Raw genomic sequence first — 26,776 nt, forward strand, 5'->3', positions numbered from 1 at the left:
TACTGTTGGGGTCTTCTGCTTGACTAGGGTGAGGTTGGTGAATGCGGATGGCCAGGCTCAGACAGACCCACTCGCTGCAAGAGCATCACTTCTGCAAGAGTCCCTGTCTATCGCATCAAAGGGTTGTGAGAACAATGAATATGTTACCTTTATTTCTCCTCTTCTCTTCTCATGGGCAATTCTATTTAATTTTTTTGTTTTTTGAGTTGGAAGGTTGTACCAATAATAGAGGGATCAGTTGTGAAGGCCTGATTCCTCCACAGAAGGAGGAAAGGAATGAATAGTTCCTGAGTATGTGCTGTGAGCCAGAGACATTGCCTGGTGGTTTAGACTTAATTACTGTATATTATCCTCAGTTTTCGGAAGATCTTGGTGCCCTGCGTGATGGTTAATTTTGTGTGTCCACTTGACAGGGCTAAGGGATACCCGGATAGCTGTTAAAACATTCTTTCTTGGTGTGTCTGTGAGGATATGTCTCCAGAAGAGATTAGCATTTGCATCTGAATTGGTAGACTGAGCAAAGGTCACCCTCCCCAAGGTGGGTGAGCGTCACCCAAGCCATTGAGGACCCAAATAGAGCAAAGAGACAGAGGAAGGGCAAATTCAGCTGCTCTCTTCTTGATCTGGGACTTCTGTCTTCTCCTGCCCTCACTTATCAGTTATCAGAGGTCCAGTTTCCTGAGCCTTTGGACCTGGACTGAATGACGTCCCTGGTTTCCTGGGTCTCCAGCTCACAGGTGGCAGACTGTGGGACTTAGCCTCCGTAACTATATGAGGCAGTCCCCATAATAAATCTTCTCTTATCTCTCTCTCTCTCTCTCTTTATATCCTATTGGCTCTGTTTCTCTGGAGAACCCTGACTAATATACCCTGTTTTGCAGGTAATGGAATTGAGACAAGGTGTGTTACGCAGTGCCTCAATATGTTCCTATGTAAAATGGAGACGTTATTGAGACTTTATTGCCTTGTGAGAATTACAGGCAATAACACAAAGATACTGAGAACAATTACCAGCACATAGCATGATATCAACACATCTCAGCCAATGACTTTCTAGCGTACTATGACATGGCTGGTAAGTGACAAGTGCAGGAATCCCTCCTGGGTCTTTCCAGAAGCCATGCATTCTTTCATCATTTCTATGAGGGACCCTGAAACTCCACCATTTGGACAGGGGATGGTACTATCTAATGAACCTCAAGCCAGGTGTCACCAAGTCTTACAAATAACAAGAAAGGGGTTAAGGAACTACATGTTGCAGATGCTCCCTGTGTAAAGTACAGTGACATCTACATCTTAGGTAATATATCCTGGAAGTGGTTTGCGCTTGTGACCCCGAAGATACCCATGCACAGGATGATCAAACATTAACATTGCTGTGTGGTGGAACTCAGAATGCATTGATTTTATTTTTTGTCATTTTCTTTGTTTTTAAATTTTTTGAGAATGGGCAGTTATTTTTGTAATACTGTAACTGTTAAAAGTGCTCGCCACATGAAGTTTGCATTAGAGACAAAATAAAATACTCATTGGTTTCTGTCTATGAGACATGCTAGCCTTGAGACCATCTCCGTAAGCCCGTCTGCAACTAGATGCTATAAAGGGCCGATCCAAGTCATCAGGGGGTTTCATATTTTTATTAATACTGAGAGATATGAGTTCCAGAAGGAGCCACTTTCCATAACTATAAGTAGAACCATGGTGCTGCCTAAGATGATGTTGAAGTCTCCCGATAAGTAATGCATTGAGCTCAATGACTCAATTCTAGATTCCATCAAATAATTTGCCTCAAGCCACAAAGTACTTCCTATCTTGTTCAGGGTTGGCCAGGGCCTAGAACAGGCCTGGACATGTGCATTGGGTTCAGCCATGTGTCTATCTCTTACAGGGGTCTATCAGTGAGCAGAGGCCTGGCACACGTGTGGAGCTTCTCTGTACGTCCATCCATTCCACAGAGTGAACAAGATGGCAGTTCTGGGATTCCAGAAAACATGGTGAGCCAAGAAAATGTTGTATAAAAATGACAATATGATACCATTTATAATCCCAAAATTAGCAGAGAGAGAGAGAAATCTATAAATATTAACTGTTGACAAGGATGTGAGGAAACTAGAGTTTTCCTCATATGCCACTGGAAGGATAAAATGGTGTAGATAGTAAGGAAAACAAGTTGCCATTACCCAGTAGTGTTAACGAGGTGAGTAACATTTCGACACACACACATTTACACCAATCGATGTGTGTAAGAGTGTTCATTCTTTATGTCTTCAATAATCTCCTCTTTTCCCAATTTGATTAGAGGGACTGAGTTTATAATCACTCCCTTCTGAATACCCTCAAGTCTTTAGACCTGGGGCTGGTCATGTGTTTTGTAAATAAAGTTTTATTGGAAACACAGAGCCATACCATTTGTTCATGTATTGCCTGTGGCTGTTTCCATGCTGCAATGGCAGAGTTCAGTAGTCACTACAGAGAGTCTCTGGCACACAAGACTTAAAACATTTCCTGTATCTCCTTTTACAGAAAATGTGTGCTGACTCCTGACACCATCTCCTTCTTTTTCCAAAACAAAACTAAAATAAGCCTGGCTAAATCCGAGTCTTTGCCTCCTATCTCATGCAGCTCAGTATGTCTGAAGAAAAACACACAGGCATAATGCCCTGTCTCCCTTTACAGTTTTAAGCATTAACCCCAACTGGGATCTTAGTATACGTTATTCTACTGAATTCTGCTGTTTGTTTTCTCTCTCATTCTTCTAGATAAATAATTTAGATCTTCTCACTCGAAAACCTCCTCAAAAGCCATTCCTAATCCTCACTCTCAGTCACTGTCCTTATTTTTTATACCTATGAACAAATAGAAGTAAACAGAAAAGATCCCCACCAACACATCTGCTCTTTCTATGCATTATATCAGTTAGCTAATGCTGCATAACAAACTACTCCAAACCTTAATACCATCATGATTTACTATTTTTGAGAAGCCTGCAGATGAACAGAGCAGTTTTGATGATTTGGACCTGGCTTGGCTTATTTCATTTCATGTGTTTGTGGTCATCTGGCTTGGGCTTCAACGATTTAATTCTTCAACACGTCTCTCACATCCCTCAAGCAGGCTTGTCCAGGCATGTTGATATTACGGTGACCAGAAAGCAGAAATACATAAGCAGTTTTTCAGTCTCCTGTTTATCTCAATCTGATACTGTCCTGTTGGCCAAAATAAGTCAAATATAAAGTCCAAAGTCAGTGTCAGCATGGACACAGGGAGGTATGAAAAATCAAACCTGCTAATATATCAGTATACTACTGTATTTCTATAACTGCATTACTTCTCACTACAGTGGTACAAGTTACCATCATTCTTGAAGTTGATTCTCACAATACCCCCCAGCCAGACTCCTTGATTCATCCCTGGCTTTTTTAATGTTCACACTCAACACAGCAGCCAGAGTGACTCTATTAAAAAATAACTCGTATCACGCCACTCTTTTTCATCACATCTCCCCAAGGACTTCCCATCCCACTTAGAGCAAAAGCAAAGATCTTTATCTTGGGCCATTAAGCCCTACCTGTCTTAGCTTCCCTGTAACATTTTTGATCTCATTTTCTCCACTCTTCCTCATTCACCCTGATCCAGGCACCATGGCCCACTTACTGTGCCTCAGATGGTCCAAAATCCTACTTACTTAAGGCCTTTGCATCCTGTTTGGATAACGTCTTCTCCAGAGAGCACCAGATTTTAGGTCTCTATACAAAAGTTCACCTTATCAATGAAGATTTCCCTGACTATGCTACGTAATACATGACTACACTGTGTTCTCCAACTGCAACAATCCTTATTCCCCTCGTCCCACTTTATTTTTTTTCCCACATCTGACACACTGTGTATTCACATTTATTTTTGTTTGCTTCTTTACTCGAGAATGTAAGCTCCTTAAGGACACTGCTGCATTGGTTTACTCTTGTTTCCAAAGTGCCTAGAACATTGCTTGTCACTGGATAGGCCCTCAATGACTATCTGTTGAATATATGAATGGATAAGCAGATAAAAAAAAAACAGAAGAAAATTAGAAAAACCTGATATGCAATGGCTATAAATGGATTAATTAAATGTGGTACACTTTTACAATGGAATACCATGTAGCAGTGAAACAGAACAGATCACCACTACGCATATCAGCAAAGATGAGTTGCATTATATGATGTTGAGCAAAAAAAGCCACTTGCAAGAGAACTGTGGAAATTACCCACACAAAGAATCAGGTTGGATTAACAGAAGCCTTAGACTCCCTTTCTTGACTATATCCTGGGGGATGAATAATAGATTCACGCTAATTGTATTGCAGCGTCAGAGGTAGGGTGCTCGGGGAGATGCAAGCCCCTGACTGAGCAGCATCTGAGGCCTTACTCTCAGCTGACTGTCATAGTAGCCAGTCATAAAGTTATCCTTCAAACTAAAAATAATACATTCTCTTGTGTTTAAGTGGCATTACTTTGAGATAATATCTTTCCTTTTGGAACATGCATAAAAAGGAAAAGTCAACACACGTGGTCAGTACAGGAGACAATAAGTCAAAATCTAAGACGAGGGCATAATTCCTTAACTGTATCAGGCAGAGCAAGGCAGGAGATCTCTGTGTTCCTCTGAGTCATCTAATGGAAAAAATGAGTAATACATCTAACTACCTATTTAAAAACCACTTCAATAGTGCATTATAGCATGACCAAAACAAAGCAAATAGGACGATATGTCCCCCAGACACTGTGTAGTATCCACAAACCATGGACTTTTGGGTCAGAAAGACCTGAGTTAAAATCCTAAGTATACAGTTTACAATCCTTAAGTTGTCTAAACTCTCTGAACCTCAGTTATCAGTTTTTCTTCTGTAAAAATTGAGGCATTAATAATGTGTTAAAGGTTTTTGCAGTGACTAATCGGAAAACAAAATTATAAAAGTACCCAGTATAAGACTGGCATTAAAACTTGAATAATTGCATGAATGAATAAATAATATAAGTGTATGAGTAAACTCTGCAGTCAAGTAGGGGAGACATGCAATTAACTATAAGTCAAAGTTCGAATGTGATAAAGCTACCTGCATTGTTCTCCTGGAGAGCAGTGCAGATTACTGTGTTAGGGAAACAAGGAAGATGTCAGAGGAGTGAATTTGGGATTTGCAATATGGTGAGACTTTTTGGTTATGGAGAACAGAAGAGGTTTTCTATGTTGACAGTGAAGGGAGGAGAGGTTGCCTAGAGACCAAAGACAAGGTTGGGGTTTTTACCAACTTGACAGTTGGTCATCAATCTACCAGTAGAACTCACGGTTTAATACTGATGAAAACTACTTGTATATCCATATGGTGTCATCAACATCGAGGCACTGTTTCTCAATCAGTATCTGGAAGTTTTAGGGCTTGTGATTTAGAATTCTCTCCTCTCTCCCTGCCTTTCTTTCTTCTTTCCTTCCTTTCCTCCCTCCCTCCTTCCTTCCTCTTCCTTTCTTTATTTCCTTTAATTTTAGAAAGGTCATGTCCTCAGTGGGATCATGGAGAACAAATATAAATATTTATGCAGTAACCAACAAACCCATCCACACTAAAGGGATAAAGACTAGAAAAAGCCTCATGTCAAGTCAGGTAATGTTTTATTGCAAAATACTTATAAAAAACCTTCAGCCTTCAGAATTTTGGATTTCAAAATGGAAGCTAAGAGACAGTCTGTATGGGCCCTGAGAAAGAAGCCTGACCACATGAAAACACACTTGGCCACATCTGAGGTAAACATCTTATAAAACCACTTAGGGCAAGGGGTCGTACAGAGGAAATGTTAGGCCCATAATCGCTTACTGCACAGTAAAATTCATTTCTCCTTGCTTTAAATAAGCCACAAGAGTTGGGAGGCCCTCTGGAGAAATCCAATCTGTCACATACTAATTAACACAAATAGCAATCCTCACATGGCTGGATTATGTCTGAAAAATCACCCTTGACAGTGCACATCTAAGCATCATAGGAAAGTGATGATAAATAAGTGTTTTCTCTTTCTAATGGCTTGAAATACAAGATATTTCAAAAACAAGATCAACAGAATACCAATTTGTCTGACAAGGGAGAGAAAATGTGAGGCATGTTTTTCTTGACGATTTTTTTTCCTCTTGAGATGTCAAAGATTTAACTCAAATCTGCAGCTCTTTAGCTTATTATTGGTGCAATTCCAAAAGCGAGGCTTAATGCACTGGGCTCTAATGTGGTTAAAGTGATGAGAGCAAAAAGCACCATCCCATCACACTCATTTCAAGAAGATCTCTTAAGTTCTATTAAGAAATCTTTTCAAGGGAATTGGCAAGCAGGGTCTTGCCAGTCAGCGGCTCTGATGGATGTGCCCATCAAGACATTGGATTCTCTGAGCTTCAACCTTTTGTACTGAAATTAAGACGGCACTTAGTGTAGACAACAGAAAAACATGTGTGGACCCTGAGAGCCCATCAGTGAATGTGTCTTAATAACTCAATTTCACCAATCCAGTTATACAGACATATTCTCAAGTTTTCCACTTGGAATGAGAATTAGGGTGGACTTGGTTTTAGGACTTCATGGTAAGAGTCAGGAGGACTCTGCCCAGGGTGGCTGAGAGCACAGGAGCCAGATGTCAATTCCAAGCCACAGTCCTTACAGAAGAAAGAGTGGGATGAAATGAGTTTTTAAAAAATCCAAAGGGTAGTGATGAGCTGGGGTCTAGTCAATAATCATGAAATGAGATAATCTGGAATAAAATGAGAGAGAGCATGATTGCCCTGTGGAAAGCACTGCCTTTGGGTTCAAGCCAACCTAGGCTTGAAACCCACCTGCCCACACCTTAGCTCTGTGATTGAACAACCCATTTGAGATTTCTGAGCTCTGAGCCACTCTCTCTCTATCTGAAAAATAAAGAAAATGGTGTCAACATTCTCTCATTGTGAAGATTAAATAAGAAAGTGGCAGAATGTCTGGCACATGAAATGTGTTTGATAGAAGCGGCTATTATTATAGGATGGTGGTGTTGTTTGTGCTGATAAAGATTGCTGGTGGTGGTGATGGTGATGATGATGATGGTAATGATGATGGTGATGATGGTGATGATGGTGATGATGGTGATGGTGATGATGGTGGTGATGATGGTGATGATGATGATGATGATGGTGATGGTGATGGTGTTGATGATGGTGATGATGGTGATGATGATCATTAGAAGTAGTAGTGGGCTTTCCTGGTGGCACAGTGGTTGAGAGTCCGCCTGCTGATGCAGGAGACACGGGTTCGTGCCCTGGTCTGGGAAGATCCCACATGCCGCGGAGCAGCTGCGCCCGTGAGCCATGGCCACTGAGCCTGCGCGTCCGGAGCCTGTGCTCTGCGGCGGGGGAGGCCACAACAGTGAGAGGCCCGCGTACCGCAAAAAAAAAAAAAAAAAAAAAAAAAAAATAGTAGTAACAACCAGATGAATTCAGACCCAAGAGGATCTGGGATTTAGAATGATCATAGCTTCATTGTCTCATAATCAATCTTGTGGTACATGAGGGTTTAAAACAAACATAAAGGTGAACAAATCAACTTGGGAACCTAAATGTTGATTGGAAGAATCGGAAGAAATACCCACTCAGTGGGTAACCAAACCAAAATTTCCTCTCTAATTTGTGCCATAAATTCTTCCCTATGCTGAGGACACAGAGGCAGATTAGACAGAATTCCTGCCCAGCAGAATTTATCTGCTCAAGAGGGAAAACAAATGACAAGCACGTAGACAGATGAATTCAGGAGATAGGTCTGGATACTGATAAAACCTCTTAAAACTATACCAGGAATTATGTGTAGAGAGAAACGATTTTTGTTATGTGAAGAGGGAAAATCCAGAGCTGTTTTACCTAGAGTTGTCAGAAAAAGTCTCCCTGAGAAACAGGTTTTCAAATGGAAATGGTTAAAAAAGGAGAATCTAGTTTAGGTAGGACTGTGTAAAGCAGGGTAAGAATTTTGGATTTTTTTCTCCTAAGTAGAAAGGGAAATGATTCGATGGTTTTAAACAGGGAGGGATATAATCTGATTGTGCTTTAGAGAGATTACCGTGCTTGCTGAGCGTTAGGCATTGAGCTGGGGCCGGGGGTGTTGTGTGGGGAAGTAGTTTGGGAAGTTGCTGCAGAAATCCAGAAGAGAGATTGTGCTAGGTTCATGGTCACAGAGAAAAGGGATATGGCACAACTGGGGGATACATTTTGGAGATGTACTGTCATGACTTATATGCCTGAGTGACAGAACTCTTCAAATCAGGAATAAACAGCCTCCCGAGCTGGGAAAAATCCATCGTCAGATGCCAGGTAAAGCAAGTCTACAGCCCTTCAGGGACTTGCCTTGTGTGCAGGACACATTCTTTAAAAAAGAAAAAGTCCATAACTGAGCTTCAAATTCCCTTCATGACCGTGCTTCTACCTACCTCTAGGTCTTTCATTTGCACCAAGATTTTTGGTGCCTAAGTTATTGTTCATGGCATCCTTTCTCCTTGGCGTGCTCTAGGAAACATGTCCAGAACTCTTCACCTGGCTAATCCCCACACCTTCTCCAGATCTTACTTTAAATGTCATTTCCTTGGGAGCCTTTCCTGACTGCACACACTGGGTCTCTCCCCGATACACGCGAGTGTGGCACCCTGAGCTTCTTGGTAACGCTGTCAGCACGATTACTATGTAACTTTCCCTGAGGGCTCACTGGCTGGCAGCCGCTTTTGGCCGGTTCACATGAAATGTCTACCTTAATCCTCGCAGCAGCATCATAAAGTAGGTAGTTGCATTAACTTCATTTTACATAGAAAGGATCTGAGTTTTGGGGTAGCACAGCTGATGGGGTCGTGGATCGGGGCTTGAGCAAGGCCGGCTGACTCAAATACTATAATTCTATACTACTGAGCTCTCACAGTCCCTTTCCCAGGAAGAGCTGAGCCATCCTCTCCCTGCTAAGCAGGAGGGACATTTTGATCTGGAAGCTCTCATGTGTGCGCTTTCCTTCCTGTGCACAAAGCTGGCCCTCTGATGACCCAAAGCAATGCAGTGCCATAAGCGCCTTCTCTCTTTTTGGCAGAGGAGTTGGGGAATCCATCTGGGCTTCGCATCGAGGGATGGGTTCGGAATCTGGACTCCCCCACGTAACTCGCTACATGTGCACAGCTTTGAACGAGACTGTTAAACTCTCTGAAGCGCTGTCTCCTTACCGGCACCAGGGTATGACGTCATCCCAGTTGTTATGAGTAATAAAATAGATGGTGTAGAAAACATCAGCAGTTCCATTCATAAAAGAAAAGCTCTTCACTTTTGCACATGACTTTTCAGCTTATGAAACTAAATCATAACTGTTTCTTCATTTGTCCTTAACACAGCAATTGATATTCTTCTTTTTAAAACATTTTTATTGGAGTATAATTGCTTCACAAAGGTGTGTTAGTCTCTGCTTTATAACAAAATGCATCAGCTACACATATGCATATATCCCCATATCTCCTCCCTCTTGTGTCTCCCTCCCACCCTCCCTATCCCACCCCTCTAGGTGGTCACAAAGCACCGAGCTGATCTCCCTGTGCTATGCGGCTGCTTCCCACTAGCTATCTGTTTTACATTTGGTAGTGTATATATGTCCATGCTACTCTCTCACTTCATCCCACTTCATCCCCTTCCCCCTCCCCGTGTCCTGAAGTCCATTCTCTACATCTGCGTTATTATTCCTGTCCTGCCCCTACGTTGTTGAGAATGATTTTTTTTGTTTTTTAGATTCAATATATATGTGTTAGATTATGGTATTGTTTTTCTCTTTCTGACTTACTTCACTCTGTATGACAGACTCCAGGTCCATCCACCTCACTACAAATAACTCAATTTCGTTCCTTTTTATGGCTGAGTAATATTCCATTGCCACATCTGTGCCACATCTGTACAACATCTTCTTTATCCATCCGTCTGTCGATGGACATTTAGCTTGCTTCCATGTCCTGGCTATTGTAAATAGTGCTACAATGAACAGCAATTTTTGAATTATGGTTTTCTAAGGGTATATGCCCAGTAGTGGGATTGCCTCCATACTGTTCGCCATAGTGGCTGTATCAATTTACATTCCCACCAACAGTGCCGGGGGTTCTCTTTTCTCCACACCCTCTGCAGCGTTTATTATTTGTAGATTTTTTGATGATGGCCGTTCTGACTGGTGTGAGGTGTTACCTCATTGTAGTCTTGATTTGCATTTCTCTAATGATTAGTGATGTTGAGCACCCTTTCATGTGTTAGTTGGAAATCTGTATATCTTCTTTGGAGAAATGTCTATTTAGGTCTTCTGCTCATTTTTGGATTGGGTTGTTTTTTTGATATTGAGCTACATGAGCTGCTTGTATATTTTGGAGATTAATCCTTTGTCAGTTGCTTCATTTGCAAATATTTTCTCCCATTCTGAGGGTTGTCTTTTCATCTTGTTGATGGTTTCCTTTGCTGTGCAAAAGCTTTTAAGTTTCATTAGGTCCCATTTGTTTATTTTGGTTTTTATTTCCATTTCTCTAGGAGGCGGGTCAAAAAGGATCTTGCTGTAATTTATGTCATAGAATGTTCTGCCTATGTTCTCCTCTAAACATTTTATAGTATCTGGCCTTACATTTAGGTCTTTAATCCATTTTGAGTTTATTTTTGTGTATGGTGTTAGGGAGTGTTCTAAATTCATTCTTTTACATGTAGCTGTCCAGTTTCCCAGCACCACTTATTGAAGAGGCTGTCTTTTCTCCATTGTATATTCTTGCCTCCTTTATCAAAAATAAGGTGACCATATGTGCGTGGGTTTATCTCTGGGCTTTCTATCCTGTTCCATGATTCTATATTTCTGTTTTTGTGCCAGTACCATACTGTCTTGATTACGGTAGCTTTGTAATATAGTCTGAAGTCAGGGAGTCTGATTCCTCCATCTCTGTTATTCTTTCTCAAGATTGCTTTGGCTATTAGGGGTGTTTTGTGTTTCCATACAAATTGTGAAATTTTTTGTTCTAGTTCTGTGAAAAATGCCATTGATAGTTTGATAGGGATTGCATTGAATCTGTAGATTGCTTTGGGTAGTAGAGTCATTTTCACAATGTTGATTCTTCCAATCAAAGAACATGGTATATCTCTCCATCTGTTTGTATCAGCTTTAATTTCTTTCATCAGTGTCTTATAGTCTTCTGCATACAGGTCTTTTGTCTCCTTAGGTAGGTTTATTCCCAGGTATTTTATCCTTTTTGTTGCAGTGGTAAATGGGAGTGTTTCCTTAATTTCTCTTTCAGATTTTTCATTGTTAGTGTATAGGAATGCAAGAGATTTCTGTGCATTAATTTTGTATCCTGCTACTCTACCAAATTCATTGATTAGCTCTCGTAGTTTTCTGGTAGCATCTTTAGGATTCTCTATGTGTAGTATCATGTCATCTGCAAACAGTGACAGCTTTACTTCTTCTTTTCCAATTTGGATTCCTTTTTCTTTTTCCTCTCTGATTGCTGTGGCTAAAACTTCCAAAACTATGTTGAATAAGAGTGAGAGTGGGCAACCTTGTCTTATTCCTGAGCTTAGAGGAAACGTTTTCAGTTTTTCACCATTGAGAATGATGTTGGCTGTGGGTTTGTCATACATGGCCTTCATTATGTTGAGGTAAGTTCCCTCTATGCCTACTTCTGGAGGGTTTTTATCATAAATGGGTGTTGAATTTTGTGGAAAGTTTTTTCTGCATCTATTGAGATGATCATATGTTTTTTTCCCTTCAGTTTATCATATTGATTGATTTGCATATATTGAAGAATCCTTGCATTCCTGGGATAAACCCCACTTGATCACGGTGTATGAGCCTTTTAATGTCCTGTTGGATTCTGTCTGCTAGTATTTTGTTGAGGATTTTTGCATCTATGTTCATCAGTGATATTGGCCTGTAGTTTTCTTTCTTTGGGACATCTTTGATTGGTTTTGGTATCAGGTTGATGGTGGCCTCGTAGAATGAGTTTGGGAGTGTTCCTCCTTCTGGTATATTTTGGAAGAGTTTGAGAAGGATAGGTGATAGCTCTTCTCTAAATGTTTGATAGAATTCGCCTGTGAAGCCATCTGGTCCTGGGCTTTTGTTTGTTGCAAGATTTTTAATCACAGTTTCAATTTCAGTGCTTGTGATTGGCCTGTTTATATTTTCTGTTTCTTCCTGGTTCAGTCTTGGAAGGTTGTGCTTTTCTAAAAATGTGTCCATTTCTTCCAGATTGTGCATTTTATTGGCATAGAGTTGCTTGTAGTAATCTCTCATGATCCTTTGTATTTCTACAGTGTCAGTTGTTACTTCTCCTTTTTCATTTCTAATTCTATTGATTTGAGTCTTCTCCCTTTTTTTCGTGATGTGTCTGGGTAATGTTTTATCAATTTTGTTTATCTTCTCAAAGAACCAGCTTTTAGTTTTATTGATCTTTGCTATTGCTTCTTTCATTTCTTTTTCATTTATTTCTGATCTCTTTTATGATTTCTTTCCTTCTGCTAACTTTGGGGTTTTTTGGCTCTTCTTTCTCTAATTGTTTTAGGTGTAAGGTTAGGTTGTTTATTTGAGATGTTTCTTGTTTCTTGAGGTAGGATTGTATTGCTATAAGCTTCCCTCTTAGAACTTCTTTTGCTGCAACCCATAGGTTTTGGGTCCTCGTGTTTTCATTGTCATTTGTTTCTAGATATTTTTGGATTTCCTCTTTTTTTTTTTTTTGCGGTACGCGGGCCTCTCACTGTTGTGGCCTCTCCCGTTGCGGAGCACAGGCTCCGGACGTGCAGGCTCAGCGGCCATGACTTACAGGCCCAGCCGCTCCGCGGCATGTGGGATCCTCCCGGAAAGGGGCACGAACCCATGTCCCCTGCATCAGCAGACAGACTCTCAACCGTGCGCGGCCACCAGGGAAGCCCAATGTGGACCATTTTTAAAGTCTTTATTGAACTTGTTACAATGTTGCTTCTGTTCTATGTTTTGGCCTTCTAGCCGGAGGCACGTGGGGTCTCAGCTCCCTGACCAGGGCTAGAATCCACAAACCCTGCATTGGAAGGCGAAATCCTAACTACTGGACCACCAGGGAGTCCCTGCGTTTGTTCTTAAAATAACCCAGGCTATCTAAACACAAATGTGGGACAGCACAATTGACATAATTGCAATTTCTTGTTGGCTTGCATGGATTGACTTTTTGGATAAAAATCACAGAATCAACTTAGACCCTGGCTCTCCCACTTTGAAATGCTGTTATCTTGGGAAATACCCTTCTGCTCTTTGAGCTCCTGAAAATAATAAAAAATATGTTATATCCTATCTACCAGTCTCGTAAGGTTGGGGTGAGAATCAAGATGGCCGGTGTGGGATTGTTCAGTGAACTGTAGAGGGCTATTCAAAACTGAGTTGTTGAGCTTCCCTGGTGGCGCAGTGGTTGAGAGTCCGCCTGCCGATGCAGGGGACACGGGTTCGTGCCCCGGCCCGGGAAGATCCCACATGCCGCGGAGCGGCTGGGGCCGTGAGCCATGGCCACTGAGCCTGCGCGTCCGGAGCCTGTGCTCCACAATGCGAGAGGCCACAACAGTGAGAGGCCTGCGTACCGCAAAAAACAAACTGAGTTGTTATTACCTGATCTCTGTTTCTGTGTTTACTCTGCATATTTGAAATCAAATTTGAAACTCATCAATTCTGACTTCTCTGTAGCATCCTGAAAGATGTACGCAGTGGGTTGGACGCCCACTCTGCTCCAGGGAACTTTCTTCATAATTACCATTTATTGACCACTGGCTTGGGTCTGGCCCACTGCTCATTCTCTGGTGCATATTATTGTAGATGGTCACATGCAACTTTCAGAGCAACGTGCTTTGTGTAAAATGCTGTAAGTGCTCAGAGAATACTCGAAAATTTAATGGGAGTGACCTTCCCCTGGAGATTTTAGTCATAGGTCTGTAGAGAAGCAAAAAGTTTTGCAGTGATAACACCTTGTCTCACAGAGGGCTTTTACAAGAGCATGAGTTGAAAGTTTCACCTTTCTTCCTCCCTTCTTTCCTCCCTCTCTCCTCATTTGTTTATGAATCCTGCTTCCTTAATCACTGTCAGTGCACCTTTCTACTCCGCAGATTGAACCTTTGAACCCGGAGAAATGTCTTGGTCAAGTGGAACCTCTTACTAGCCTCCTCTTAGGGCTGTTGTGAGCATCCTGTGTGGAAATCACACAGCCCAATTCCTGGTGCTTAATAAACAATAAGTTGAAGGTGAGGCCAGCTCCCGACCCACTCTGCTGTCTCCAGGGTTGCCTCCCACATGGCAGTAACATAAAAATATACAGATCAAACATTACAGTTCCAAAGAATAATTCACTTGGTTTTGGTGGCTAAGACAAGGTCACAGACAGAAGTGGAACCCCAGAAAGAGGAGGAGGGAAAGGTTGGAAGGCAGAACTTTAGTCCTGCTCCAATAGGATTTACATGGCAGGTAAGAGAATGCATCCTCTTTTTCATTGACCCACAAGGCAAAGAGTGAGAGACCTAAGTGGTGGAATTTATCCTATTTTTTTAGGCAGCCGATGGTAACTTTGTCCAATGGATTAAATGTTCTTTGTTGTCCTGCAGACCAAGGAGAACAGGAATGGAGAGAAAGTGGAAGCACCCCACTTTCCGAAAACTCCAGCATCCTTCCTGGTACTTCATTGTCTTCCCCAGTACCTCTGAAAGTGTACAAGGGGTCAGGGAAGATCCCTTTTGTATTGGCCAAGGCAGGGAATGTGGGAAGGGGAAAAAAGAGTTCCCCTTAGGAAAAAGAAAGTTTGATTTCTGAAACAGAACTGGCAGATGAAAAGTACCAGGTACACAGATGTCCAGTAAATTGTAGCTATTATTATCTGTTGCAACCTTACATTCCAGTGATTCATGTCTCTTATCTCCCCTGCTTGAATTTAAGTGCCTGACAATAGGATGCATATCTGATTTATCTTTTTATTGCCTATAAAACTTTGCACATAGAAGGAGTGAGGTAAATATTTGTGTAATAAGTTATGTGTGTGTGCATGCGTGTGTATAATCATAGGAAACCAATCACTGCTTTGTGACTCATCAGTAAATATGAACTGAAACCTCTGAACTGAGACTTCTCATGCTGGGTATTGATGGTAGGCATGACAAATTCAGAATGATGGGCTTTGAGGCAAAAGTTTAAATGACCAGAAATCTCAAACCTTAAGATTTTCCACCAACAATTTGTCTCAGAGTTAGCTAAGATTTACTGAACTCTGTGTGTTAAATGTTATGTTAAGAGATTCCGTATGATATTTACAGTTTAAAAAGCTCTGAAAAAAAGATGTCACCACCTCCATCTTATAGATAAGAAAACTGAGGTTTAGAGAGGTGAAATAATTTGTCCAAGGTCATGTACCAGTACCAAGTTGAGCTGAGATGCTGAATTCAAGCACATATGTTTCTTGGGAAAGACTATGAATTTGACAGCTGTAAGGAATTACCTTATTGATCATTTTTTAATTCAAGTCCCCTGGTAATCAGTAGAAACGGCTCAATCAGCCGACGGTGGCCATTTAGCAAACTCGAGAAAATCAAGTTAGATGTGGAGTGTCTGCTGAAAGAACCAGCAAGCCTTAGAGGGAAGATGGAGGTAAACTGAAAACTACCCTTTATTCCTTAAGTGACATGGGATATGAAGTGTTTGACATTTCTCCTCCCTCGGAAATTAGGGAATAATAAAACTTAGGGTTGGAAGGGGCACCAAGAGCCCCCAATTCTAGTGACACTTTCTTGGAATCCTTCCCCGGCATTCATGACTCTATCAAACCCATTTATTATACCGTTAAAATAGTACAGTTCTCTTTCATTGTTCTTATCTTCCTCACTAGGAGCTGAATCTGTTTTCAATTTCCACTCTGAGCGCTGGCACATAGAAGGTGTTGTGTATGTGTTTGTAAAAACAAATTTTCTGAATTATCTTTCGGGGGCATATGAAGCAGGTTTTTTTTTTTTTAATCAAATTCAATGACCCCCCCCCCAAAAAAAACCCAAAAAACAAATGACAGAAAACAAACTAAAAATATATTAGGCGAAAGTATAATTATTTTGGATCAACTAATTAAAATTTGGAAAGCAGTGATGCAGCTTTTTTTTTTACATCTTTATTGGAGTATAATTGCTTTACAATGTTGTGTTAGTTTCTGCTGTATAACAAAGTGAATCAGCTATACGTATACACATATCCCCATATCCCCTCCCTCTTGCGTCTCCCTCCCACCTTCCTTATCACACCCCTCTAGGTGGTCACAACGATGCAGCTTAATATATATAAGTTAAATAAGTAAAATAACCAGAAACCCAATGAGTAGCAGTACTTTTCCTTCCTTCAGTGCCTCTGCTTCTTCCCACAGATGAGCTATGGTCTTCTTCTGAAGATGGGACGGGAAACCCAGGCACTTTCTAGGCTAAGTTATCTCTGTGTTGGACTAGTTCCCATTCTGCAAAATCCCAGGGAAGTGCTCTGGTTGGGAAGCACTGGGTCTTGAGTCAACGCACGTTCAAGGCTTAGCCTGCCCTAAATACTTTCTGCCACAAACCACAAGGTAGGAGGGAATAGGATTGCTCCCCCAAGAGAAAAAGGAGCTGGTGTTGAAGAGGTAAAGGTTGCTGGGCAGAAACAAAGCAGAATGAAGCAGTATGACTACTATGTTAGCCTTAGCTGGGGCATTTCTCTCCCTTCAAGACAGAAGCTTCTCCTGAAATCAGGAGAAAAACTCTTTTCCTCCTGAGCCCATGTGTCTCCTTCTTACAGGTAAGGGTTTAGTATGGTGCACTCTGTCTTTGGTGCTGACCTTTGGACTGGACAGATTTTATAAATCTATGTATGTACATGTATGTATATGTATATATCCATGTACAAAACATGCGTGTGTATATTACATGTCCCTTCCTCCCTTCCCATGGGCTCGCCACTTCCACAGCTCCTTACTCTACAGCAGTTCTCCTGGTGAGCACATCATCCCTCCCAATACAACAGGTCTTCCCTACAGGAGTTTACTCCACCACAAGGATAAGGTTAAGAAAGACTCCGTGGAACTACAGAGTTACATGTTAGGCGCCACTGTATAACTCGAATCATTTTCCCCACTCAGTGGGAATTCTTTGAGTACGAGGACTGTGAGTCCTTCTCTTGCATTCTGCACAGCCCTTAACGTGGAGTGTAGACCATAGTAGATCTATCACGAGCGTATGAATGAATGAACGGGTAAAACACTTATAGCTCAAAACCACACGCTAACTAGTTTCCCTGAGTTAAAGCTTTAATAATTCATCTATATCTGATGTATGATTTTTATCGTCAAATCTGATCATGTTTTATTATAATTACCCTTTTTAGTTTCATAATTAGCAAACTTTAAATTTTCATAAAATTTAATAAACCTAATCCTTTTAATAAAGTTGATTAGTTTCTGCCATTCAATTTGCTAATTGAATTAAAAGCTGATGACTCTGGCTTTTCTACAATATAATATTTAGAAGCAATACTTAGTCCATAGAAATTTGTTTCCTATGAAAACACCTGTTACAAAGGATAAAATTTGATCAGGATAAAGACAAATTTAGAGTTTATATTGAATCTTAAACTAAACATGAATGTGTTAATATCCTTTTCCTATGGTTGATAGTTGCTTGGATTTTGACTTTAGAAAATATATTTTAGCTTCAAATGACCAAACTTCAGTGAAATTGGTTTAGTCAAAATTTTAGGTAGTTTTTGATTGGAGATTAGGTAAGTGCATCTTCACTTGGGATTTATTTTTCAGAATGGATGAGCATTTTGGTTGACATTTGTCCGCGCGAATGAATCAACAGAGCTGTGTGAAAGAGACTGGCTCATTCTGCAGCCTTTAGAAAAGGAGTTTTTTGGGGGACCAAGGTGTCTGTCTCAGAAGTAAGGGATGGTGAACAGATTCTCAGATACTGGTTTTCTGTCTACCTCCTATTCTGTCTTTGAAAGAAAGAAAGAAAATTAGATAGACAGGCAGACAGAAAAAAAAAAAAAAAAGAACTACCCAAACTAGCAACTTAAACTACAGTATTTGCTATTAAAGACCTGTGAGGGGTTTTTTGTGGAGCTGAACAATGAGGGCATCCCAGCTAGCCTTGGGATGAGAGCATTTGCATTGGTATCTATTTCTAAGGAAAGCTCTCGTGATAGAAATCTGTAAGAGGTCAGTGAAAGCATGCACATTTGATACTTTCTCAGAATACAGAAATTAGTATTGTATTCATCAGAATCCCCAGAGCCTAGCCCCGAACTCCTTGGATGGTTTTTTGAGTGCAAATGTGGTGAATCCCCTTCCAAAGAGTGAGCACCATGGTGTCACGACCCGGGGGAGGATGGAGAATGGTGCAGCTGGAGACTAGCAAAATCCAGACGCCACGGGCGATTAGAACCAAGGAAAGAATTTGAGGCTGGGCCAGGAAGAGTGCAATGCCTTAGGTGCTCAGGGCCTGTGAGAGGCAGGGAACAGGAGACAAATACAACCGTGAGAGAGCAGAGCGTGAGCAGGAATGTGACATGGAAGTTCCTTTTTCTTGGGGTTGGTGGCTTGAACTGGGAGTTACTTAGTCTAATAGCCAAATCTTACCCTGGTTGTCATCTGATGTAATGTGCCCTTAGTCAGTGTTTGCTGAATCGAATTGAACTTCAGTAATAGTTCAGTTTGTACAAATAATAGCTCAGTTTTGTAAACCAGACACTTTACACTCACAATACTTCAGTTTAAACATTATTTTCCCTGTTTAATGCATGAGGAAGAAAAGCCTGAGAGAGCTCATCTTGCTTAAAATCCCACAGGGAATCAGCCTTTCAGCCGCCACTTCTGTCTGATTCCAAAACTAAGCCTGCTGTCTGTGCCATGTCGCCTTCATAGACTGGGAAGGAATGGGGCATGGGTCAGGGACAACAGGTAGTGAATGAAAAGTGGGACGGAAGGGAAGGAAAAATGGAGATTACAACTAGGGGAAATTGTGTGTTTGTTTCGGGGGGTTTGGGGAGAGCATTCCTTTCCAGTTTCTGGGAAATGGCTGTTCTGCCAGCAGTCTGAATTCTCAGACTCAGGAAAATTAGACTCAGGTCTTACTTTCTCAGTGCCTGGAATAAGCAATCTACTCTCCTGGGTCCTAAGTTATCAGCGCTCAAGGTATTCAGTGGAGCCGTGTGAGTGGACCCCCATGGTTACCAGGTAGTGGAGCCGAAGGCGAGAATCTGGGATTTGGAGTCGGGGAGATTTGAGCTCAAGTCTTGGTTCTGCTGCTTGTTGCCTAAGGGAAACTGGACACACTTAAACATTCCTTGAGCCGTGGTTGCAAAATAAATGAAACTGGATATAATTTGCTTCTCAAAGAGTTGTTATAACAATTCAATTAGATAAGGTATGCCAATGAGCCTAGTACAATGCCTGGTACATTGCAGGCTTTTAATATATTAACTCGCCACTCTTTAACAAAATGATGTAATTCCAACTTCAGTGCCTTTCCACTACACTCTCAATGGTTCACGTCACCAAATGCAGCACTTACATGCCAACTATTTGGCTTATAGGATAATAGGAAAGATTACCTAGATCAAGATCTTGGTGAAGTTGGAGAGTGGGCAAAGTTTGATTTCAGTATAGTAGAATGCATCTCATGAATTATTTATTTTTCTTTCAAAGACACTCGCTCCAGCCTCCTCATTTGGAGAATATATTTCTATCAGGCTCTGTCTAAACTTCCACCTAACCAAAACTACTGGAAAGACATGCTTTACTATTCGCCCTACACACCTTAATTTTTTACTGTTAGTGTAAACAGTGATTGTTCCTAGCATTCTTTTCTCCATTCTTATTCCCTCTGTGGAAAGAGAGGCTCTGTCTGTAGTTAAATACTTAATATATCTTCCAAAATTTAGGGAAAGTGTGTGGGATGGGCAGAATACCTTCCTTACAGTCATGACACACAGTGGGTGCTGACCCAGCAACACTAAGTGCTAACCCCACTCGGAATGAATGGATTTTCTTTCTGCACTGCTCTCTGTACCATTTCTCAGCCTTGAAGGCGGAGCAAGCCTGAGGATCAGAATTGAGCGTAGCAGTGATCGTGCTTTGAATATCCCACTCCAATAAAAAGAGCAGGTTTCCTCCTGTTCGAAATGAGGACAACGACATTTCCGCGCTTCTTTCGTAAACTCACATTGAGTGAGACGTATAATAGCGCTTTGCACAATCGGATACATTACAAACCTATAAGGATGGGGTTCCCTCCTGATGGTGCGATTACTCTTCCCTTGGCTGACTCTTAGTTCTTGGACATCTGATTACCAATGGCCTCCTTCTGCATTTGTTGTCAGGGAGTCGAGGTTAGGTATCATTGTCTATCTGGTTAACCTTATCATTATTTGATTAACTAGCTGTTTGACTTCGCATTAGGACCCTCTATAATTTTGCCTTGATATTGGGAGGGTGGAAGATCCTTCATGGGAATTTTCAAAACCCGAAGGACCAAAATAACTCATTGTAAAAGCATATTAAATATACATTTTATTTTTATAAGGTCATTGGAATACAGTAAGGCTTCACAAAATCTTCCTGAGACGTGGCTCAGTGCGACATATAGAGGGTTAAAGCACTGTTGAGGAAGGTGTGGGTTTCAAAAGGTTTAAATGATGCTATTGCAATCACTTTATAAAACTCTGCATTCAATGATTCTTGAAATCCAGGCTAGGTCTCATTCATTTATTCAGTCACTCAACAAATAATTACTGAGCTTCTACTGTATTCCAGTAGCTGTTTACCAATATTTTATGGGTCTATATCAAATTCATTGGTTTGGTTGAAACCTGACTTCCCTCCTTGTCATTCTAGGGCTTATTTGGACAAGTTATTGTGTCTTTTGTGCAGAGATAACTAGTTCTCAGGAAGACGGTGGCCTCCAGGGCTGCACCTGAGCCAATCACGATGCACTCAGAGTGGCTGAGTGATTGACGTGTTGCATAAATAGAATGCTGAAAACACAATATGGGAGTGGAAGAGCCAAATGTCAAAAAAAAAAAAAAAAAAAGGCTCCGAAAATAACCGTTCAAATGTATGCAAATTGCCTAATTAATTGACCTCAGTTGTGCATGCTGACATCCTTTGCCTTTCCCTTTGTGAACTGGTTATATTTCCTGTGCTCCAAAACAATATTCCAAGGTGAATTAAACCCTTTCAAGCTATAAGTTAATATTCACTTCATACGTAAACACATTTATAAACATTCATCGAATTCAAATTGCTCATTTCATAAATACTATTTTCTTCATTTTCAGCTAATAGATGTGTTCTCTGCATTTATTCAGTGTTGGTCTTAAGGAGTTCACGTGTGGGGAGGTGATAGTTATTTAAATGGCAACATAGTGTTTCCTTTCAGGTTGATTAAGAGTTTTCCTAGCTCCCAGCTGTTTGTTTCTGTAAAGATTTAGTGCAAAGGCTTCATTTGGAGTGTTGGTGAGGTGAGTAAAATATAATGATGATGATTATCAGAGAACTCTTCATCCCAGAGCATTTGCTTTAAAGAGATGTCAAAGGGAAGACCCACTAGGCTGAACTCGGGAAAGAGTAAAATGCATCTTAATGGGGTCAACGTAACCTCAGATGTAGCTTCAGCTCGGCGTTATATTTATTTGTCCATTCATTCATTAAATGGCTAATGGATGTAGTTGGGTTGGCCAAAAAGTTCGTTAGGGTTTTTCCGTAACATCTTGCAGAAAAACCCGAATGAAGCTTTTGGCCAACCCAATATTTATTGTTATCAATCTACCCATCCATCCACCTAAAGATTAACTCACTCAATAAACATATGCAAACTATCTTTCAGCATCGAAATTTGAAAACTGATTGATCCAATGCAAGTTCCTGGGTCACATCACAGATCCACGGAATCTGACACATCTACATTTTAAATAAACTTCCAGAGTAATTATTATACGCATCAGAATACTTCTGTCTTACATAAATACATATTACGTACATGCTTAGTGCCAGGCGCTGAAATAGGTGATGGGCACTGGGGTTGCATTTGTGAATGAGGCAGACACTCCCTTCTTTAAGACATTGATATTTACAATTAAGCACAACAAGTACTATCACAGGGGACATATAAGGAGTTATGGGACGGTATAACCAGTGATCCTAAAGTAAGGTAAGAGTCAGGAAAGGGCTCCCTAAGAATATCATGTTTAAGTAAGTAATCCCTGAAGGTTGAATGGGGTTTAGCCACATGGAAAAAGATTAACCAGATTGCACGGTCTATGCTGCTGTTTGGGGTGTGGAATGGGTAATTTGAACCAAAAGATGACATAGACCTGGAGTTTATCATCTGCTCTGGAAGACAGACAAAGTGAGCAATAATTCCATTTTGGCTACAAGCACTAAGTCATGATGAATCAAACATGTTCTGGGGTCAAAATTTGAAGCCATTTCACCACTGTGTGACACCAGGAAAGTCAATCTCTTTGCACCTCAGTTTTCTTCTTTTTATAAGAAGGTACAGTATCCCTTCCTCGCCAGAATGCTCTGATGGTTGAACGACATCATCATATGTAGCAAATACTAAAGGAGCATGGAGAAACCTGGTGGTCTTGGGAAAGGCTTCTCAGAGACCAGAAGAAAATATGTGATAGGGCCTGCTCTGCAGGGATGCTGCTGGCATTGGCCACGGGCAGCGCTTTGGGAGTCATCTCTCACCCTTTAGATGCCAGTGGGGGACCAGACCTAGAGGAGGTGGAGCCCTGGAAGCAACAGGAAGTGGTTTCACAGGGATTTGGTAGAGCTACCTGAGCCTACAGCTCCTTGAAGATGGAGACATCACAGTCTGGCCAGAGACCCAGGCAATCAGCTAAGGCAGGTATGAGAGGAAAATGGTGGGTGCCACATGGTCACTGAGAGGACCAGGCACGAAACTACAGGTGAAATATCTCCAGGGAAAGCCCAGCGATGTGGGAGAGGTTAGAAACCTCCAAGCAAGGGCAGATCCACAAGATTCCCATTGAGCGGTCATCATCGTGACCTGACTTTGCTCACTGTCTGGTGTGATCTGGCAACCCGGGCAAGAGTGCTGTGTACTGGAACCATATTGGGCATGGTGGTGGTTCGTAATTTAAATGGCATTGTTGCTGATTTTGTGTGCTCTATGACTGCCCTTTGTGAGAACATCAGAGAACGTCAAAAAGTCAATGCACTTAGTATGATCATCTCCAGGTCCATCCATGTTGCTGCAAATGGCATTATTTCATTCTTTTAATGGCTGAGTAATATTCCATTGTATCGTATATATGTACCATATCTTCTTTATCCATTCATCTGTCAATGGACATTTAGGTTGCTTCCACGTCTTGGCTCTTGTAAACAGTGCTGCAATGAACATTGGGATGCATGTATCCTTTCATACTAGGTGAAGTAAGTCAGACAGAGAAGGACAAATATCATATGATATTGCTTATATGGGGAATCTAAAAAATAATGATACAAATGAACTTATTTACAAAACAGAAACAGACTCACAGACTTAACTTATGGTTACTAGGGGGGAAGGGTTGGGGAATTTGGGATTGACATGTATACACTACTATATTTAAAATAGATAACCAATAAGGACCTACTGTATAGCACAGGGAACTGTGCTCAGTATTCTGTAATGACCTAAATGGGAAAAGAATTTGAAAAAGAATAGATACATGTATTTGTAGAACTGAATCACTTTGCTGTACACCTGAAACTAGCACATTGTTAATCAACTATACTCCAATATAAAATAAAAAATTTAAAAAAAGTCAATGCACTTTATCACTGACCACAAAGATTTTTAAGTGTATACTTGGTCATGATTTCTTCCCAAACTTACTTGGCAAGACAAAACGCTCAAACCTTTGCTTCTCTCCTTTGCCTCCTCTTTTGCTCTTTTCTCTTCTTCCTTCATTCTTTCTTCCTGTTTTCTTCTTTCTCCACCCAGAGGTCTGACTTGAGATCTTTCTTCAGCTTCTTACAATCTGTGCACGAGTGAATTCCTTGATGAATCCACATAAGTTATGAAGAAGGAAGAGGTGTCTGCTACCAGGACAGACTACTCTACCCATCCGGAAGTGTTTTCATTGCCTTTGTTTATTTTTCTTCTAAGCTGTGGAGAGAGCAGAACATGGTCACGCACAATTTCTGGGTGAAGCCACCTGCTATCATTTCCAGTGTTGAGATTTCTAAGAGCCAAAGCTTTTTAACTCTGCACGCTGCAGTGTGTCAGCATTAAACACTTAACTGTTCGTTTGTGTGTCAAAGAGGCAGGCCCAGCAGGGGACAAAAAAGAAAACACAGGATTCCTGTGTGAGAAGAGCTTAGCAGCTAAGGCTGGGGAGGGGGTGAAGGTTGGGACCACAGGCACGTCACAACACACGGGAGAAAACCCACACATGGGTGTGTGGCTATGTACGTGCATGTTTGCATACATACATGTGTGTGCATGTGTGTGAATGAATATATGTCACTGTGTTTTCCTGCGTGGCACGCGGAAGTGGGACAGCACTTGTATGTGTGCTGGTGTGAGTGTGTGTTTGCACAGTGCCTCCAGGAACTGCTGAGTGGGTACTGAGAACTTAGGACTCCAAACTGCATTTTGAGGCAGGAGAAGACACTCCAATTTTTTTTCGATGGTGAAGTGTAACATATGTCAAGAATGGTACACAGGGACTTCCCTGATGGTCCAGCGGTTAAGACTGCGCTTCCACTGCAGTGAGGGGCACGGGTTCAGTCCCTGTTTGGGGAACTAAGATCCCACATGTCACACAGTGTGGCCCCCCCCAAAATCAGTTCAAAATAAAGAATAATACACAAATGATTAGGGTGAATTTTCACAGATTGAACACATCTGTGTAACCAGTACCAAGATCAAGAAACACAATATTACCAGAATGATAGAGGCCCTCTCACCCCATCCGATCATACCTCTCCCAAAAGGTAGCTACTTCCCTGATTTGTGACAGTACATATGTGTTTCCCTGTTTTCTAACTTGATAGAAAGTATATACATGTATCCTGTACTTTTTCATGCTTGGCATCTTTCACTCAGTAGACTTTTTGTGAGACTCATCAATTTACAGGGGTTTTTTTTTGTTTGTTTTGCAGTACGCGGGCCTCTCATTGTTGTGGCCTCTCCCATTGCAGAGCACAGGCTCCGGATGCGCAGGCTCAGCGGCCATGGCTCACGGGCCCAGCTGCTCCGCGGCATGTGGGATCTTCCCGGACCGGGAAACGAACCCGCGTCCCCTGCATCGGCAGGCGGACTCTCAACCACTGCGCCACCAGGGAAGCCCTTTTTTTTTTTTTTTAAATCCTATTGTGCGACTCTACCGCCATGTACCTGTATCCATCTGTAGCGGAACCCGTGGGCAGTTTACAGCTTTCAGTTAGTCGTGCTCCCCTGGATGTCCTTGTTCATTTCTTTGGTGAATGGAAGTGTGTATTTGTTGGGTGTAAGTCTGGGCGTAGAATTGCTGGGTCATGGTGTGTGTACATCCCCATCCTTAATACACACTGCTACACAGTTGACCCAAGTTATTGTACCAATTTATATTTCCACCAAGAATCAGCTTGTCAGTATGGGATTATAACTGGGATTGCATTGACTCTGCAGATGAATCTGAGGGTTGTGGAGTCTTACACCCCACAAAATAGTGTCTCTATTTACTTAGATCCTATTTGTTTTATTTCATTAGGGATTTGTAGTTCCGCCTATGGATCCTGCCCACATTGTGTTAGATAAATATCTAGGTATTTCCTTTTTGGATGCTATAGTAAATAGTACTGTTAGCATTTTTGATCTCCAGTTGTTTATTTCTAGCTTATAGAAATACAATTGATATTTTATGTTACCTTGGTAAAATGTGACCTTGCAAAACTCAATCATTCATTTTAGGAGCCTTTTCTGTGGATTCCTTTGAATTTTTCTGCATAAGCAAGCATGCCATCTGTGAACAAAGACCATTTGATTTCTTTTTTCCCCTGCAATGTGTATGCTTTTTCTTTCTTTTACAAGGGTCACCGTGGTTGGTTTGGGTTTACGGCATCACCTAGCCTTAATCCGTGCCTCATAATTCTCAAATTACACTTGTGGATCTGCCCCTCTCTCCTTTTAGTTCTGCCAGTTTTTGCTCCATGTGGTTTGAAAATCTGAGTTGATATTCATGCACATTTAGTATTGTTATGTTTCCTTGATGTTACGAATTGAACTGCGTTCCCCTCAGATCCGTATGTTGAAGTCCTAGCCCTTAGTGTCTCAGAATGTTACCTTATTTGGGGATAGGGTGGTTACAGATGTAATTAGTTAAGATGAGGTTGTACTGTAGTAGAGTGTGCTTCTAACCCAGTACAACTGGTGTGCTTATAAAGAGAGGAAACTTGGACACAGACATGCATACAGGCAGAAGACGACGCGAAGATGAAGCCAGAGATTGGAGTGATCCTTAGATTGCCAGCAAAGCACCAGAATCTAGGCAGAAGGCAGGAAGCTGATTCTCTCTCAGCCCTCAGAAGGAATCAACCTTACTGATACCTTGGTTTTTAACTTCTAGCCTCCAGAACTGTGAGACAATAAATTTCTGTTGTTTAAGCCACTCGGTTTGTGGTACTTAGTTATGGCAGCCCCAGCAAACTAACACACTTGGTGAATTGTCCATTTTATCATTAATAATATCTTT

At 41.3% G+C, this 26,776-nt stretch overlaps 1 long non-coding RNA gene across 1 annotated transcript; it reads left to right on the plus strand.

Moving 5' to 3' along the window:
* The first annotated feature begins 434 nt into the window (after positions 1–434).
* Positions 435–25,429, plus strand: LOC132593701 (uncharacterized). Its single transcript, XR_009559442.1, has 3 exons — positions 435–1,075; positions 1,889–1,994; positions 25,206–25,429. It is a non-coding gene; the product is annotated as an uncharacterized lncRNA (long non-coding RNA).
* The last annotated feature ends 1,347 nt before the right edge of the window (positions 25,430–26,776 follow it).

The sequence above is a fragment of the Globicephala melas genome, chromosome 17 (genome assembly GCF_963455315.2).
Source record: "Globicephala melas chromosome 17, mGloMel1.2, whole genome shotgun sequence".
Classification (NCBI taxonomy): Eukaryota; Metazoa; Chordata; class Mammalia; order Artiodactyla; family Delphinidae; genus Globicephala; species Globicephala melas.